Here is a 14,635-nt window from a genome sequence, read left to right on the forward strand (position 1 = left end):
CTCAGCACAATGGTGTTAACGATTCTCCGAGCAACAGGTGCTGGCTTTTGTATCCGTGCCAGGGTCACGTCACCGTCTTTCGATAACTTCCATTCTTAGTTCCAGAAGAAAGACAAATCACACGCGTATGGCCTCTCGACGCCGTGTTGGAAGTCTTTGTTGCGGTATAAAGACGAATCACACACACATGGCTTGCAATGTTGCAGAGAACACGTCCCATCCACAAAAGTAGTCAGATCTGACTCCTACTACGGCAGGCACATGCAAATGCTGGTTTTCTAAGCTGACATAAATTCACGAAATCTTTGAAGACCTAGTTTGAAGTTTCACAAAATGACCCGTTTTTGTTCAGTTATCCTCGCTCTTTCCATATAATCCAAATCCATATAATATATAGTGAAGGTACATTAGATAACTCAGATGTTTTTAAAAGCTTTCACGACCAGTACTTGCTCTAAAATGTCTGAGACTTACTTGAATATCTTCGTTTTAATTATTCCGCAAATGATGTTACTGCACACTATGAACGATGGATGTACAGTTATGCAAACTGTACTTTTCCAACGAGAACGATACCACAACTACTCAAACTAACGTTACAGCGTTACTTGTATTCAGCTTCAGGCAAGTGGACGCTCCATTCATCATGGTAAGATCTGTAAAGAGATAAAAGTCAAGAAGTTAGAAGGAGCTTCTTACTGAATAGCAGTATCAGCAGTTAATCGTAAAGTTACCGCCTTTCTGACTCCGTATTGATAAAAACAAGGTTTCTATTTGGAACGTTTACTTTTTTTTAACAAAACAAGACATTCACAAGTACATCGACCAAATGGTCTTCATAATAGACAGACAAACAAATAATTGTGAAACAGATGAAACAAATGAAAGAAACTTATCTGATATATATGCTTTCGATCCGCTCTCTGGCTCTCGACACTGACAGTATGTCCTTGCCAGAGAGCGGATCGAATCATTCTCAGATATGTTTCTTTCATTTGTTTCATCTGTCTCATATTCATTTGTTTGTCTGTCTTCGTTAAAACTGTCACAAACTTTTCCTCTGGTGATATGAACATTTTGTTTCACAGCCACCCTCAGTCTATCTTGGAACATGTTCCTGTCACAATTCAAGTTTTCTGTCGTGACATAAATATCCACATGTTCAAACAGACAGTAGCGTGAGCTAGGTGTTACGTTTTATACAAAAACAGTACGACCCATTAAGGTTTTACACTGCCGTTTTAATGATGTATTATCATTAACCACAGTCTAGATTGTTGTTGTTGTTGTTGTTGTTGTTGTTGTTGTTGTTGTTGTTGTTCCTCTTCTTCTTCTGTTCAATGGTTGTATTTTTTTGGGTGGTAGGGTGGAGGGAAGGGGGGGATGGGGTGTCAGTAATAGTATACAAGGACTTCGTGGTTTTGCTCTTATTTGCCTTTGACACAGACATTTCACCCGTTGTCAATACTCGTAGCGGGTACAGATCAATGACATTTCTGCCCAAGATTCAAGAGATTGAAAAGTGGTTTGCATGCCCAAACCCAGCTAGCATACAGTAGCAAACTTAAAGACATTTGAATAAATTATTCTTATGGGAACAAAAGTTCCTTGAACTTGGAATCAAATTTGTTTGGAATAAACGTAATTTAAAAACAAAAAGGCATGGCGAGCAACCAACAAACAATCTCAACAACCAACCAACCAACCAACCAACCAACCACAACATAGGAAACAAACACATTTCACAACTAACATACCACAGCCCTTTCCTACCCAAACAGTCGCAACAATCTTAAACACACTAATTCCTTTCTTTGTTGCCAGTAGATATTTTGAACACCCGTGTTTCTCTGACAAAAAAATCACCCGAAAGCTCCCCCAAAACATGTGACCTAATCCAGAAACTAAGCCAACGGACTTTAACGGCCCATCTTGACAGGTTGAAAGAAAGAAGCAAAGCTTCGAGCTTTGTTACGCGGGACACCGAAGAACAGCTGATGTGAAAGCTTTGCAAGGAAACTCACGGCGGCGCATGCAGATCTATGCTTACAGACTGATGCCAGAGAAAATCGCACGGTAGTATAGGCTGGAGAGTCTTGAACACGACCGGCTATATACTCATAAAGCATCAAAACCTTGGCACGTCTGCCCTGCACCTGCATGAGTGTAAAAAAAAAAGAAAAAAGAAAGCAGAGTTGTGTGTGTACGTTCGCTGTAATTAACGTGTGCACAAGGTCAGCGCAAAAGAAAATGACTGCTGTTGTTTCTGTTACTCCCCCCCCCCTTTTTTTCACTGCAATTGCTTGCTTTCAACACCCGATTCCCCCTTCCCCCCATCCCCCAGCAACCCCACCCTTCTTTCCTCAAGCCATTTCCGCCACTCAATTACCTCTTCCTGATTGTTGCTCTTTCTTTCCTTAGCTGTGCTGTTTTGAATGTGGGCTGTTAGAGATTCTAGTCAGAGCAGTATTTCATACGGAGTAAACGAATTTATCATGGAGGCAATACATTCTGAAACGCCATTCTGAAACGCAATGGCATGACTTTCGACTAATTTTCCTCTTTATGTATTTATTGAAGACACTTGTCTCGCCCGCTAATTGTAGCAGCTCTGAAATAGCATAATTTAGATTCTGCCTTTGATTTGAAAAAAATAAATTACTTTTAGCTTTATACTCTCAACTATGTGGACCGAATGTGTTTGAACCTACTTCTTAGTAAGCTTTATAGTCGGGCCATGAAGACGCCAAACCTTCAGTTGGGTCACTGACATGGAACATTTTATCTTTATAATAAAACATGACAGAATGTGGCCGAGTGGTAAGTGCACTTGCCTCGGAAGCGAGAGGTTGCGAGTTCGACCCTGGGTCGGGGCGTAAGCAATTTTCTTCCCCCTTTCCTAGCCCAGGTGGTGGGTTCAAGTGCTAGTCTTTCGGATGAGACGAAAAACCGAGGTCCCTTCGTGTACACTAAATTGGGGTGTGCACGTTAAAGATCCCACGATTGACAAAAGGGTCTTTCCTGGCAAAATTGTGTAGGCATAGATAAAAAAAATCTACCAAATACCCGTGTGACTTGGAATAATAGGCCGTGAAAAGTAAATATTCGCCGTAATGGCTTGAGATTTACTGGCCGATGTGAATGCCTGATCTATTGTGTAAAAAATTCCATCTCACACGGCAGAAATTAATATGTAAACGCTTAGAGAACGTCAAGCGCTATATACATCTCCCAAATAAATAAATAAAATGAGATTATGAAGACACTAAGCCCACAGACTGGTAACCGATATACTGGAACATTTAGTGTTTATAAAACATCATGACAAAATAAAGGTGCTTTTGAAGAAAACAAAACCTCCATTGATTAACCTTTTGGTGGTTTTTTTATTACTAAAAAACAGAGTTGAAAGGCACCTTCCTTCCCATATAAACGAGCATGTAAACCACCACGGATTTTCCCCAGGCTTTTACATACGAAAAAAAGAGCATTCTTCCACTTAGACACATACCACAACAATCAAGAGCGCCTTGCTGCTTCCAGTTTGTTTGTTTGTTTGTTTGCTTAACGCCCAGCCGACCACGAAGGGCCATGGATATCAGGGCGGTGCCGCTTTGACATATAACGTGCGCCACACACAAGACAGAAGTCGTAGCACAGGCTTCATGTCTCACCCAGTCACATTATTCTGACACCGGACCAACCAGTCCTAGCACTAACCCCATAATGCCAGACGCCAGGCGGAGCTGCTTCCGGTGCAGAGTGAGATTTGTTTTCTCTGAATTAATTTTGCAGACTGATGTAGGTGCCATTTATGACCATTATTTAGCAAAACAATTACCAGTCTACACAGAAAACAGCGGCCAGCAGGCTGTTGATTTTTGCCATGTTTACAAGTGGAAAGATGCTCTTGTCGCATGTAAACGCGTGGACAGATGTGTGATGGTGTGAATATCTATACATGGTGGTAAGGAAATGTTCTTTAAACAGTGGCAGTTAGACTTTTCCTGCATTCAAACTATTTAGAGATTATCATTTCTACGAAATCTTACAGAGCTACACACATCATGCGTTTTCTCACACAATAGTTGATAAGGTAATGTTTTTTTCATATAATTATACTGTTTACTGTGAGAGACATTGTATAACAACACTGACATACAATGATGTGTAAGCGTTGCATCCCCAACAATCGTGGAGAAAATATGCAGAAAAAAGTATACATGTTACTGCTGAAACGCAAAATTCTTTTCAGTTGAGCAAAAAAGAGCATTTGTGACCAGCATACCAAGAAAATGAAAACAATAGCACTGAAACAACACACATAAACAAAAGAATATTTTACCATGGCTGGGTGCAGTGTGGTACTCGTATAAGCAGGAGTATGCAGTCATTTGGTAGGAGAATAACGCCAATCAAAACTGCGACAACAAGAAACCATACCTCATTTGGTGAACTCATCAGCCGTTTAGAGAATCTCTTTAATCCACGCCAACAGCCCAACACCTGGAAGAACTAAACGACGTGTCTTTGGTCGTCGCCGGAGGGCTCAGTTCTTCGAGCAACCCAAACCTTCACAACTCTCTTCTTGTCACGAGCACTCACACATCTGGGCAGACAGATATATATACTGACTGAACCGCTAACTTCCACCTCACGCTCCCCCCACAGGAGAGCGGGGGCGGGAGGAAAAGGATCGGGTTCTGGGGAAAAGACCGAAGGTGGGTTATAAAAATCGTAGCAGAAGAGGAAAAAAACCTACGAGGGAGAACAAAGAGGGCGATGAAAAACAATAGCTTGTTTCCCCTCTCCAAGCTTCCTGAAGTTTTGGCTTCTAGCAGCCTGCGAAGCAGCGTGAAGAAAACAGATGCGAGAGGGAACCAGCGAAGGAAGGAAGTGATCAAGCAAGCACACACCAAGTTGTGAGTTCTTCTACTGTGGGAGCGACGGCTGGCTGGCTGGCTGCATGCAGACTGATAGTGGCGGCGTCGTGAAGTGAAGGAAACGAGGTGTAAATAATGCACGCCGTCTGTGCTCTCTTGGCGGGGCTGGAACTCCGACATCACCATTATATGGTGCGCCAAATTGATTTTACTATCGTTAACTGTTACAGAGTTTTGAAACTATCGTTAACTGTTATATCAGTAGAGTTTCAAAACTATTGTTATCTGTTATATAGAGTTTCAGAAACTCTATATAACAGCTAACGATAGTTTTATCAAAAGCGCGTCGGTATCGTTCCCAAATGGGAAAACCCTGAAATGCCATTGCAAAACTGTTTTTTTGCTACGAAATGTACATTTTAACTAGAAACACAATTTAAAAAACTACAACATTAGTTATTGACCGTTCTTCTGTTGTCGTCTTCTCAAATCATTGTTGAGTTTGTTTAATATTAGCTTTATCATATCATTTGTACTTTCGGCCGTACCGTTTTCCACGTGTGCGGTTTGAAGACGGTAGGCCTACTGAATATTCGCGGTAAGCCATGACAGATGCACTACACAAAACAGTGGGGTTGTTTTCAAAACAAACACAAAACAACGTGTTTCCCGAGTGACATCCCCCAAGACGCGTTTTGGAAAACACTGCATGCTTTCGCATCGTGTTTTGGGTACTGGACGGGTCAACCTGACACTGACCGTTGCCCACTGCATGCATGCCGTATGTGTACAAACTGACACGCACACAGACACTGACCAATATTTCTATGAAAACAGGAACGAAATGATGGACTTATCAGACGACAGTTAGTTGAATATGATCTACTAAATGTTGTAGTAATTTAGTGCAAATTCGCTCGAACGAAACGATCAGCAGCCATTTTGCCGGCATCGAAACATCCGACTACGCCTTCGCTATTTTTAGAAACTCTATATAACAGTTAACGATAGTAAAATCACTTGCGCGCACCATGCCGCCGTTTTACGAAACCCTCGTTATCTGTTATTCATAGTTTTAGCAATAGTGCGCACAAACGCACTATTGATATAACTCTAAATAACAGTTAACGATAGTTTCGAAACTCTATTTAACAGTTAACGATAGTTTCGAAACTCTATATAACAGATAACGATAGTTTCGAAACTCTATATAACACTTGACGATAGTTTCAAAACCCTTTATAACTGTTAACGATAGTAATATCAATTTGGCGCACCATAACCTGGTGCCACGACCTGAGCCTTGGCTATGTGGGGTATAATTATACTGAGTGAGAGACAGATGGACACAAAGAGGGAGGGGCGACCTCTCTATATATCAGGAACTCACTCTCTCTCTCTCTCTCTCTCTCTCTCTCTCTCTCTCTCTCTCTCTCTCTCTCTCTCTCTCACTCAACTCCACGCATCTCTGTCCCCGTGGCCTTTCCGGCTTCGAGTCTTTCCTTTCAGTATCATTAACACTCTGTTCAATACTTAGCCATCTTGACCAAATTGAAAACGGCACTTGAGAAGCTCTAGCTGACCATCAGCAAAGATATTCTGGGATACAAATTACAAACACTATTATTAAAACACTATAGAGGTCGATTAATTAGCGTAGCCTAGAATATCTGGGATAATTCTGTAGAATTCAGGCATCCCGAAACGGAGGCATTGCGTACCACTGTACCACTGGCATTTCATTGACAGAAGAGGCGGCAACAGCTGCAGCAGGGGGCAGCGGGGGTGAGCGGCAGTCAACTTTGGGCGTTCTGAACATTGCCTTGATATCGTTCTTCTGCCTTGTATGCCTTGCGCATTTCCTGACACTTCAGGTACCAACGATATTTCTGTCCAACACATCGATGCAGGTACTTACTCAATTAAAATGCCATCTTGCAGTCAACTTGTGGCGTTCTGAACATAGACTTGATATCGTTTAGTCCTCTGCCTCACACCTTTCCTGTCAATATTAGGATGTAGACAAATTCTAATACCAAAGATATTCCACTGCTACAATAGCAGGGCACAGTAACATCTGTGCAAGTACTTCCTCAAAGCCATCATGCTGGCAACTTCTGGCGTTCTGAAAATAGACTTGATATCGTTTAGTCTTCTGCCTTACACCTTTCCTGACAATATAGGATCAGTGTAGACAAATTCTGATACCAAAGATATTCCACTGCTACAATAGCAGGGTAATATCTGTGCAGGTACTTCCTCAAAGCCATCATGCAGTCAACTTCTGGCGTTCTGAACATAGCCTTGGTATCGCTCAGTCTTCTGGCTTGCGCCTTTCCTGACAGTATGGGGTGTGGACAACTTCTGGTACCAACCATATTTCTGTGCTACACATTTGTGCAGGTACTTTCTCAATTAAAGTGCCATCATGCAGTCAACTTGTGGCGTTCTGAACACAGACTTGATATCGTTTAGTCTTCTGACTTGCACCTTTCTTGGCAATATAGGATGTAGACAACTTCTGATACCAAAATCGGTTATTCCACTGCTACACTACCAGGGTAACTCCATCTGTGCAGGTACGTGGAACGTGCAAGACAGCGGAAAAGCTGGTCCGTCAACGTTCAAGAACTTCCCTGACCTTCTGTCGACTGCCCCCAACAGAACAGCAGGGTTTATGCCTCCACTGCCCTCACGTTCCCCCGACGGCGACTAACAAGGGACTGATGATGATGATGATGATGATGATGATGATGATGATGATGATGATGATGATGATGATGATGATGATGATGATGATGATGATGATGGACGATGATGGACGATGATGGATGATGATGGATGATGACGATGGATGATGATGACGATGGATGATGATGATGATGATGGATGATGATGATGATGGACGATGATGGATGATGATGGATGATGACGGATGATGACGATGACGATGGATGATGATGATGATGGATGATGATGCAGGTACTTACTCAATGTCCTCATGCAGTAAAGTTGTGGCATTCTGAACATAGACTTATAATATTGTCCAGTCTTTCTTGACAATATAGGATGTAGACAATTTCTGATACCAAAGATATGCCCCTGCTACGATGGCAGAGAGAAAAACCTGTGCAGGTAGTTCGATCCTCAATGCCTTCATGCAGTCAACTTCAGTGTTGCGTTCTCAACATGAACTGATATCGTGCAGTCTTCTGCCTTGCACCTTTCTGACAATATGGTATGATGATAACTTCTGGTACCAAAACTATTCCACTGCTACACTAACAGGGTAGCATAATTATGTGCGGTTATACTTACTTCAGCAATGTCCTCATCCATTAAAAGTGTGGCGTTCTGAACCATGGATGTGTGTTGACTCTGTTCTGAACATAGACTTGATATCGTTCAGTCTTCTGTCTTGCATGACAGTGTGTGACGGAGCACTGTGCGGTTAATAACGCTACAGTATCTAATACAGTGAAAAAGCGAAAAGAGGAAACCGACCAGCTGACAACCGAGAGAGAGACGGAGAGAGAGAGAGAGAGAGAGAGAGAGAGAGAGAGAGAGAGAGAGAGAGAGAGAGAGAGAGAGAGAGACTAAGAGATATATGGAGGGAGAGAGAGAGAGAGACAGTCCGACAGACCGACAGACAGACACAGACACACAGACAGACAGAAAGACAGACAGGCAGAGCCTACGAGTGTGAGAGAGAGCCAGAGAGGGGGGAGGGACTGCGCGACAAGCAGTCAAGAGAGAGTGAGAGACACAGACAAACAGACAGACAGACAGACAGACAGACAGGACAGTCAGAAAGAGAGACATAGTGAGAAAACAGAGTCAGTGCAATCATGGTTTTAAAAAAAGAAAGAAAAAAACTAAACTAAAGAAAATCTCGTTGGTTACGGCGTGCGAGTTCAGAGCAGTGTCAGCGAGCGATAAGATCTTGGCCTTGAGCAGAAGAACTACATGTACTCTAGTCATACTCAGTATGTTTGAGAAGCCACTGGAAAGATGTCAACTGGCAAATTGAAGCAAGAATAGAATACATGAGTTTGCCTGTATTTCATCTTCACCACCAACAACAACAACAACAACAACAACAACAACAACAACAACAACAACACATAAATACTGCCGCTGTCCGACATAACAAAAAAGTGTAAAACTACAAAAAGTTGCGCCTTGAGTCGCCTTGTGGTGAGATATGTGCGCGTTATAAATTCTCGTATTATTAAAAGTCAGGCCAAAATAGAAAAAAACCTGCACAGAAGATAGGTCCAGGCGCTAAAGTAAAACAACTGCTGATTCACTAGCATACCACCTGCGATTATCACTGAGATTAGCAGCACGTGCACGATTTTAAAATTCTTCGAAATTCACTCATTAATACTGACCAATAACCAACAGTGTAAAATTACACTCAATATGGTAAACAACTGCGCACAAAATGGGTTGTCAGCCCCTGATCTTCAAAACAACCGTTTCAAAGACTGCTAAAATCAAAAAGACTTCATTCCATGTATAAATACTACTAAAAAGACTGACCGACACACAACAGTGTAAATTTACAGAATTCAAGCAAGTATGGTAAATAAACAACTGTGCCCAACGTCACAGTATCAGAAAGACTGCTAAAATGTAAAAGACTTCATTCTTTGAAAACTACTTCAAAGACTGACCGACACGCAATACTGTAGTGTAAATTCAAGCAAGTGTGGTAATTATACAATTGTGCACAAAATATGTCCAGCCGTGATGTTCAAAACAACCGATTCAACGTCACAGTATCAGAAAGACTGCTAAAATGTGAAAGACTTCATTCTATGAATACTATTACAAAGACTGATCGACCGACACTGACACAACAGTGTACATTTACAGAATTCAAGCAAGTGCGGTAAATAAACAAATGTGCACAAAATATGTCCTGTCCCTGATCTTCAAAACAGCAGGATCACGGGCACAACAATATCTTCTCAGTGATTGCTAAAAACCCGAAAGACTGATTCCATTCGGGCCATAAATCTACTTCTGATCGTCATGCAACAGTGTAAAATTACAAAGCCAAGCCAAAATGGCAAACAGCCGCGCAGAATAAGAAGTGATGTCAGTCTAGGTGATCGATCGACGAACTTGCACAGCTAAATAGACGAACTCCGTCGGGTTCGTCTGTGGTGCAAGAGAATGACCTTTTCTTGCAAAACCTCTGACAAACATTAGAGGGGCCAATCACTAGCGACGGGAGTGTCGGAAACACGTGCTCCCGTCCACGTGTTTCGCACACAGCCCTCGCTAGTGATCCCCCCCCCCCCCCCCCCGAATGTTTGGCAGAGGTTTTCCAAGAAAATATCAATCTTTCACAACACACACAAACCCGAAACAATAACAATAACAATAACAAAACTGTATTGTTCATTCAAATATAACATACAAATGGAAAATGTTCTTTGACACGCCCTGCAAAATCGTCCATTCTCAACCGCAGTTAGTATCTGAGAGTATCACCAGACCAACATCTTGCATGGCGGCCAGAGCTTTATCGGGGACCGTGTCTCTATACTATCAGCCTCAGAAAGGTGAAAACAACGGCGCGCCCACTTTTCCGTGAATGAAGTTGACCTCATCCTGCCCCCTTATCTCCGTCTCTGGCCTCGGCTTATCAGCAGAAGAGGAAGATAAGGGGCACAGCCAGTCTGGCATCATGTATATAAGCAGGCAAGTGCGCTAAATGGTCAAGTTTCTGAAGCCTAATGGAGGCAACAATAAGCATCTACTTTGTGGTTCAGCAGTATTGTGTCTGTACCAGTCTTCTTCTTCTCGATCGCTCAGACAGGGACTCCGGAACTTCTGATGAAGTTTGCAGTACAGCGAAGACTCCGCAGGGTGCCGAAGATCTTCTGAACTGGTGTGTCCGCAGGCCATGTTTCTGCCACAGAGATATAGAGTATCTCTGTGGTTTCTGCTCGTAGTTTCTGGTGGATTGGACAGTGTTGGAGGAGGTGTTCCACTGTCATGTCTGCGATGCCACAGTGGCATACAGGCGTGTCCCCAATGTGGAATTTTGAGAACATGTGCTGCCTGAGTCTGCAGTGGGTCTGTACCAGTGAAAAGTTTGAATGAGTGAAACACCATTGAGAGAAAACCCTTGTCTCGCTGAACGCACAAAGGGCTTGGTCACTTTCGAGTTCATAACAAACTTTACTAAATTGCTTTAAATGTTGCTTTTGCGTACAAAGAATAGAGGGCGGGGATGTAGCTCAGTCGGTAGCGCGCTGGATTTGTATCCAGTTGGCCGCTGTCAGCCGTGAGTTCGTCCCCACGTTCGGCGAGAGATTTATTTCTCAGAGTCAACTTTGTGTGCAGACTCTCCTCGGTGTCCGAACACCCCCGTGTGTACACGCAAGCACAAGACCAAGTGCGCACGAAAAAGATCCTGTAATCCATGTCAGAGTTCGGTGGGTTATAGAAACACGAAAATACCCAGCATGCTTCCTCCGAAAGCGGCGTATGGCTGCCTAAATGGCGGGGTAAAAAACGGTCATACACGTAAAATTCCACTCGTGCAAAAAAAACCACACGAGTGTACGTGGGAGTTTCAGTCCACGAACGCAGAAGAAGAAGAAGTACAAAGAATAGTGTAACACAAAAACATGACATGAAACTTTCAGCATTCCGTTCTAATACAGTTGTCTTGCAAAGCCCAAATATAAATAATGTCATTGTTTGACGACTATAAAAACAACCAAATAATAGGTCATTTGTTTTTGAATGAATGTCGTAACCACTGAGTGTCAACATGTCAAGTTAATTCAGGACACACAAACACAATGATTCAGGACACACACACACACACACACACACACACACACACACACACACACACACACACTAATTAAAAACAAAAGTCCCACTCCGCACGAAGCACAACACACACTTGACCAACTCAGCACTGCATTACGTAACTATTCCAGTTCTCCGATGTCTCATACGTTCTCTGCCTAAATTTACGTTTATATAGAGTCGTAGAAGTTTGGACTCTCACCTGTACGAACCACAACACACACTGCAGCAACACGCGACTCAGCACTGCATTGCTTAACTATCCAATAACTAAAGTTCTCTAATGTCACACTTTCTCGAAGAAGCTTGAACCCTCACCTGTACTGACGAACCACACCATACACTGGAGCAACTCAGCACTGCATTGCGTAAATATCCAATTACTTAAGTTCTCTAATGTCACACTTTCTCGAAGAAGCTTGAACCCTCACCTGTACTGACGAACCACACCATACACTGGAGCAACTCAGCACTGCATTGCGTAAATATCCAATTACTTAAGTTCTCTAATGTCACACTTTCTCGAAGACTGAATAGAAGCTTGAACTCCCACCTGTACAAACCACAGCAGCCACTGTAGCAGCTGTGTGTTCTGTATTACCTGTCAACACAAAAGCTTGAAATCATACGGGCCAGAAAGCTCCACAGCACTCACTGCAGCACTGCATTGCATAACTATCCCCCAACAGAAACCTATCACTCATTTCTACGTCGTAACTAAACAAGCCTCAAGCGTCATCCTTGACTCTCATTTTTTTGTTTTTCCTCTATCCGGGGGCCTTTCTCCCCCACTCTCAGTGCCAGGCAACACACGCGTCAGGTGGGAACAATAGATAGAACCCCACAGGTGTGAAGCATCTATAGTGCAATTGCTCGCGGTGGTATTTGCAGGGGTGTCAGTGCAAGTTTATGGCTGAAAAAAGGTCGATCTGTTATGTGGTGGCGAAACTTTTTGCACAGAAGTCGATAAGTCCGCGCATCGGGAATGAAAGGTAGAGAAAGCTAGACACTTAATGATAAACGAATGAAATGAATTACATAATGATCACACACACACACACACACACACACACACACACACACACACACACACACACACACACACACACACACACACACACACACACACACATACACACACACACACACACACACACACACACAGGGGAACAAAAACAGCTGCAAATTGAGACGTTAACACACACACACACACACACCTTAATCGTGGCTCGTCCTCTATCAAGAATGTACACCAAAATGTTCCGACAAAAATGTTAACGACCGAATGATATGTTTCTGCTTTTCGCGTTATTCCCCCGGTGATTGACACTTGGCGACAACCATCATAATGGTACTGAAAGCCAACCGTGCACTGCTGAATGCAAACTCCAGACGAGAGGAATGTGATATGAGGCTGATAGGGGCATGTTGGTTATATATATGCAAACACAAGCGAATGATAACTTAAATCCACTTCTGATACAAACGAATAATCCATTATCTTCGTTGTTACACCCCCGGTATAGGGGTGTGTATAGGTTTCACTCGATGTGTTTGTTTGTGTGTTTGTTTGTGTTCGCATATAGATCTCAAGAATGAACGGACCGATCGTCACCAAACTTGGTGAACAGGTTCTATACATTCCTGAGACGGTCCTTACAAAAATTGGGACCAGTCAAACACACGGTTAGGGAGTTATTGGTGGATTAAGATTAAGACTGACATATTATTTGGGTGTGTGTTGGTGTTCGCATATAGATCTCAAGAATGAACGGACCGATCGTCACCAAACTTGGTGAACAGGTTCTATACATTCCTGAGACGGTCCTTACAAAAATTGGGACCAGTCAAACACACGGTTAGGGAGTTATTGGTGGATTAAAATTATACAAGGACTTATAGAGGCACACCCCAGTTGGTCAAAGGGAAATAACCATTCTCACTGCCACCAACTGAGAAGGTTATTTCCCTTTATAGGGGGTGTTTTTCCTATCGGAGGAATTTCTTGTTGGTGATGGAGTTGCATTGCCGACATAAGGCATGTCCGCGTATTCCGTCAAGGCTTGTCCTAATTGAGCCATAAGTTGACTTTGCAAAGTCTTTTTACCGAATAGTCAGTGCTTATAATGTATAAAGCTTCGTGCAGGAAGCTTCGTGAAGTAAACTTCCCGAAGTCGACTTCTTCCAATTCAGCAATATCAGGTTTTATGAACTGTCTTTAGTTTGAAGAGTGGTTGGAAAAATGTGTGTCTACGTATTCCGTTGGGAACTTTCTCCTTTTCTTCAGACCTCATGCAGTTGCCATTGCAGGTTGCTACGACCCTCATTTTTTGCCTTCTTTCTCTCTCTTTTATTTATATTTTTTAATTTTTATTATTTTGTTGTATATGCAGGGAACATCCTTTCCGCTAGGAACTTAATCTTAGCCATATGGCGACTGGAAAAACATCTTTGGACGAATTTAACGTTTCTTGAAACTATATCAGTCAACTGGTCGCTGAAGAGTGACAAGTTACAGAACTATATTATTTCACTCCAGTTACCCATGTCAACAGCAAAGAAATGTTTGTAACAGTTCTTTCCCTGTGTTCCACAGGTCAATTTCTTTCTTTCTTTCTTTATTTGGTGTTTAACGTAGTTTTCAACCATTCAAGGTTATATCGCGACGGTGAAAGGGGGGAGATGGGATAGAGCCACCCCTTGTCAATTGTTTCTTGTTCACAAAAGCACTAATCAAAAATTTGCTCCAGGGGCTTGCAACGTAGTACAATATATGACCTTACTGGGAGAATGCAAGTTTCCAGTACAAAGGACTTAACATTTCTTACATACTGCTTGACTAAAATCTGTACAAAAATTGACTGTATTCTTTACAAGAAACACTTAACAAGGGTAAAAGGAGAAACAGAATC

The 14,635-nt window shown here is 42.5% G+C and overlaps 1 protein-coding gene across 4 annotated transcripts in view; it reads right to left on the reverse strand.

The window, feature by feature from the left end:
* The window catches only part of LOC138982097 (ras-like protein family member 12), a 90,982-nt gene extending 78,615 nt beyond the window's left edge, over window positions 1-12,367 (reverse strand). For 2 of the 4 annotated variants that reach the window (XR_011460781.1, XM_070355323.1), the window contains exons 1-2: window positions 4,444-4,965; window positions 1-656 (exon numbers count right to left, since the gene is read on the reverse strand). The exon at window positions 1-656 is cut by the window's left edge and continues 533 nt beyond it. The gene's annotated coding sequence lies outside the window, so the exon portion shown is untranslated. Of the gene's footprint in view, window positions 657-4,345; window positions 4,966-12,041 lie in introns of those variants that run through there. The other 2 variants (XM_070355343.1, XM_070355334.1) reach the window with 2 other exon arrangements.
* Between the last annotated feature and the right edge of the window lie 2,268 nt (window positions 12,368-14,635).

This window comes from Littorina saxatilis, linkage group LG1, assembly GCF_037325665.1.
Source record: "Littorina saxatilis isolate snail1 linkage group LG1, US_GU_Lsax_2.0, whole genome shotgun sequence".
Classification (NCBI taxonomy): Eukaryota; Metazoa; Mollusca; class Gastropoda; order Littorinimorpha; family Littorinidae; genus Littorina; species Littorina saxatilis.